Here is a 5699-nt window from a genome sequence, read left to right as displayed (position 1 = left end):
TTGCTTGTTTTTATATTATTTTATTAATTTTTATTATTGCTTTTTTATTTTATTTCATTGATTTTTAATATTGCTTTTTATTTTATTATATTTCATAGATTTTTATTATTGCTTGTTTTTTATTTTATTACATTAATTTTTATTATTAAATATATACACCCCTGCCTTGTTTTTTTTTCCATTATTTTTTATTATTAAATACATATATGCAAGTACATTTTCTGTGTATTTATGGCGCTTTGAATGCTAACAAGTGTGCCTTTCTTGGACAATTATAGTGATGATGATGATGATGGTGATATTGATATCAACAAGCCTCTGAGGCACGGCCAAAGTAACTTGCTGTGATTTTTACAAACTCATGCGCAGTGAAGAAAAACCACAGTCCCTTGCCCAAGTACACACTTCTGAGAAGTACAGTTGAACCCGAGGGCAAGTACATTTCTGTCATCTGTCTAGGAATGATGCCAAAATGTCCTCCATTTTGATCATGTCTAAAAAACATGCATTTATATTAACATTTTTAAAAAATCCTCCAATTTTTCGCGTGTCCTCCATTTTTATAAAATGTGTCCTACATTTGAAAATGTTGCCCTACATTTGTCCCGGTTTGGAGGTCCTGACTTATGGCAACCCTGAGTGTAACGTACTCTACATGGGGTTACCTTTGGAGGATGTTTGAAACTTCATTGTTGGGACAGAGAGCTAAGAGATACCCCTTTCAACATGTTGTAGATATGCAGAAAAGGCTCCTTTTCAAATATTGCACAAGTCATAACTAGCTGTTGTTTACCTAAACTATTTGTATATTTTTCTGTTATTTTGCATTCTCTATAGGCAGCACTCTTCATCTGGGCTCCATTTGGGGGGATATGCAAAATTGCTCTTACTGTTGATAGATTATTGATCTGATAAGACATGACAAAGAAAAGTTTCTAATATCCTTATTAATTAAGATCAAGCCCATGTTGCAATTTTTATTTATTTTCTTGTTAGTGCTTCTTGTAGGAATTTACATTTGTATGATTACCTTACAAAATAAACAGTAAAACAACGATAGAGAGATAATCATTGGTCCTGGTGGCAATTACCTTTGCAATACATGGTTAACTTTAGAGGAGCAAGCTGTTTACATTTAAGAATTTTAATTGTAATGGTAAGAATTCTAATTCTGAAAACAAAATTGGGTGGCCTTGATTTGTTGAAGACATTAATTATTTTACTATAAACAGTTATACAATATTGATCAACTATTAGCAAATAGTGATTACTAATCCTTTAGATATGGATGCTAAGGCTTTCCATGCAAAATATTGATGCTGATCCTTCTTTGAAATGATGGCTATTAGTTTTTACAGGGTGGCGATGTGGCTGTTGTTTATGGCAGTAGCATCAGCATGCTAACTGCAGCACACTGGTGGTTCAGAAGAAACCATAAGTGTATGGCATTTGAATCCCAAAGAATTTATGGCTATTGTAAGATGCTTAATTAAATGTATTTGGAACCAATAGATAATAATAATAATAATAAATGATTTATTTATATTCTACTTTTTCCTTGTGGAATTAAAGCGGATTACAAAAGAAGGGTATCAAATACAAAAAATATAGCCTTCCTACCAATTGTAGCATAACAAACATAATAACAATACAATAATTATACAAAAAGCAGAAGAATAAAGAATACAACAAACATAATCCAAAGTACATACATGACATAGCATAATGCCTAATAAAGATACAAAACCCAAAATATACACCATGGTAATAATTAAGGCATAACATCTAGATGACAATTCCTGACATTCCCCTGGCAGCAAAATAACAGAAAGACAATACAATAATGCAATACAGCAATAAAACAGTAACAAGAAGAGGACATGGTCCCTTTACTCCCACAAGTATTATATAATAATAGCAAATGCAACTCTAGTGGAATGCAATACAACAATACAACTCTAATACAATACAACACAATACACATAATTCCCCCTCCCCACTTCACATATACAACAAAAACTGGTGCCAAAATAATTATTATTCCCATTCCCCAGTGAAATAACTGATAAAAATTTGATTTAGATTTAGATGCAATGTAGATTGAATGCCTGCAAAATTCCTCCCATTTGGATTAAGACAAAATGTTTATAGTTACAGTTGCATTTCTAGAATTAGTCAATGGATGGCACAAACTTCAGATTTTTGAATTTCTGATTGGACTGGGACTCAGGGCGCGAGTCAAAGTAGTCTGGCTTTGAATCATCTGAGGTGAAGCAGATAATTATCTAAAGTAAAAAACAAAAACAAAATCTGAACCAAGTCATTTGGTTGATGCACATCTGTGATCTTTACTGTCTGATCACTGAACATCTGCCAGAGTTCATGAATCCCAGCTCCTTGGCCTTTACTGAAATATGAAAACCAAAATGTGTTAGGATATGAATATAAAAAGTGTGTGTGTGTGTTGGTATGTAACAAATACAATAAATTTCTAATGTAATTAGCTACTCAAATAAAAACTATACTATCCAAACTATAAATAGCCAAACAGAAAAAGATCCATAAGATGTAGATCATTTGTCGAAGGAAAATAGATGGCCCAAGGTTTCATGAGATTCTTCATACGAACAGAAGCCAGATGCCTTTTGACTCACTGTCTTCATCAGTGGCCACTGAAATTACCATGCTACCCAGTGTTTCCTCCAGACAAAAGGTAGTACTTAAATATAGATTGTTACAAAATAAAAAATGCTTCTTCTCTTACACTCCCTGCACTCCATGATTTAGTGAAATACTCATACTGTAGTTAGTTCTTGAAGTACCATATTAAAAAGAGAGCCTCCTCAATGTTTAGGATTCTTAGCATTTTCAGAAAATAATGGTAATCATGTACATAATATTTTGCAACTGTAGAGAATCATACTGTTGTAGTGGACTCTGTAAATCAGTCATTCCAATCCCCCTTTTCCTGCATGAAATTGAAGTGCATGAATAGAGAGAGAGACCTCACCTCACCCTAACCTACCGTGCACTCCAGGTTGCATTGCCCATCTGATTCTACTGAAAAGATGTGTCTGCTAATGTTCAAATGATATCTGCTCTTCTGGAATATAATCCCATTTGATATAATCATGCCCCCTGGGTTGGGAGAGAACAATCTTCAACTTCTACTTCGCAACACCTGTGGTGTTTCTGAGTCTTCAAACACATGATTGTTTCAGTAAAATGTTACAAAACAGATGGGAAGCCTTTCAGTGTTATTGCATGTGTTCTGTTCTAGTGAGCTTGTTGCTGAGAGATTACATTTACAGGTGGGATAAAAATTCACCTAGGAATTCTCTGGTTCATTTCTAGCTTTATGGCTGTGACATCTCTCCAAATTAATTTTTGAAAGTGGTATTAAAGGCAAATTATTTTACATAAAAAATAAAATTTATCTGCTCATTCACATCACAAGTAAGAATTATGTGACCCTACATAAAACACATCATCCCTAACCAACATAATCAATGGCAAGGAATGTTGGGAGTTACAGTTCACCAACATTGGGCATATGATCATATGACCTATGATCCCTAGCCCTGATTTATATCAACAATGGGCAATTTCTTCCCGCATGAAAGCTGTTTTCCCCAAAGTGCAGTGCTCATCCCAAGGTGGTTTTCTCTCCATGCAGAGAGGAAGGGAGTTGTTTATTTCCATCTGAGCAGGAAGGGCTTGTGCAGAGCTTTCAAATGGCAAAGCATGTTTCCTTAAGAGCAATAGGGAACAATGGCACAGTACAGACCACCCTTTTTCTCACCGGGTTGAGGCCAGGGCAGCCTCACCGGCAGCCAAGAGACCCCAATCCAGCACTTTTCAGGACCATGGAGAAGTGGCAAAAGGATAAAGCTCTGCATTGTATCACATTAGAAGAGATGTGGAAGTGGAGAAAGAAGGAACATACATATAGCAATGTACGACCATATTGAACAAGTGACAGTCTATAAATAATTAGGTATAGTTTTTCATGAAAAGGGATCTGCAAATTCTCACCAAAAGAATGCAATAATGAATGTTCAAAGGAGTATTAAGGCACTTTCTTCCTTTTATTTTAATAAGGGCGATCAGTATACTCCTGCTGCACTTGCGGTTTTTGTTGTTAAAATTCTAGCGCAACTTTTATATGGCTCGGAGATCTGTTCCTTTAATAATCTTATTCCTTTTGAGGTTGTTCAAACCAAATTTCTAAGATCTATCCTTGGTATTCCAAATTGTGTGCCAAATGATTCCCTTCAACTAGAAGTTGGTTTACTATCAATAGAGGCACACATTTGGATTCATAAATTCAACCTTTGGCTAAAATTGTTTTTCATACCAGTTGGTTTGGCCCTGTTAATCCTAACAGATCCTTTTATTTCTGCCTGGAGGAAATCTCCAACCACACAGGTGTCCTCCATTGGGCTATCACTGTTAGTCATATCCTCATTAGGCTACAATAAGGCAAAAATTGCCATTACCCAGCGAATCAAGGATATCAACTTGCAAACCCATAGAAGCCAATCATTATTACATCTTACTATTAGCTTATTGGGGAAAATTGGTAAATGTGCCAGGTATTTTGAATATCTAAGTATTCCTAAGCAAAAAAGAGATTTTGTGTTGGCAAGGTTAAATATCCTTCCATCAGTGGTTCTGGAAGGAAGATATAAAAAAGTACCTTACCACTGTCAGTTTTGTCTTTGTGGTCTCGAGGAAGTCGAATCAACCAGCCATGTCCTTCTTTGTTGCCCCTTTTATATGGAGTCCCATGCTTTTTATATAACTCCTATTATTAAGCAGCTACCCGGAAGACAGAAGAAATTTTACGTTGAATATCTTTTAGCAGATTGCAACGAATATGTAACTAGTAGAGTTGCTAAATTCCTGGCAGCTGCAATTATTCTCCGTATAAGATATTTGAAACAAATACAATAAATCTTGTAAAAATATTTATAGCTGCTATTATTATTGCAGATACTATGTCATTTGATGTATGAAATTCCATTTCTTTTTATGAAAAACTAATGATCTCTCTCTCTCTCTCTCTATATATATATATATATATATATATATATGGATGGAATATGCCTTTTATATTTTTCTCTTAATTTTATTTTTTAACAAACTCTTGCTCGAACAAACACCCCCAAATGGGTGGATATTCTTGTTAATTGATACTTAAATGATTATGCTAAAGAAATATTTTTGTAACATTTCTCTTCTCAACTGACACATGACAGAGAGTTTTATGCCATTCTTGATCCCTCACTGATATGTATGGACATTATATTGTGTCTATGTGGATACTTGGTCACTATGGTATTTTTATACTGGCTCTGTGCTGTAATAAATTGTTGTTGTTGATATAGTAAGGTACAGAAATCTTCAGCAGTAAGCCTCCATCTTTTGAAAGTGGTGCAGGAGAAAATATACTGTCACTCAAAATTATGTTTTGAAGTTGGTGAACTGGTTTTTGTGAAAATCAGAATCTTTAAAAAACCCTATAGCCTCAAAACATGCCAGGAAATAATTTGAAATCTATAGTGGCACAATTCTACTTTCAAAATGAAGCAGGCACTAATTGTGTAAGTTTCCTAGAAGAGAGATTTGTTTTTTGAACCATACATAAAGTACTTTGGTCTCTTTGGGAAAAGAACAAGTTATGAGATAAATGAACA

Source organism: Sceloporus undulatus, chromosome 3 (assembly GCF_019175285.1).
Source record: "Sceloporus undulatus isolate JIND9_A2432 ecotype Alabama chromosome 3, SceUnd_v1.1, whole genome shotgun sequence".
Classification (NCBI taxonomy): Eukaryota; Metazoa; Chordata; class Lepidosauria; order Squamata; family Phrynosomatidae; genus Sceloporus; species Sceloporus undulatus.
This window is presented reverse-complemented; position numbering follows the sequence as displayed.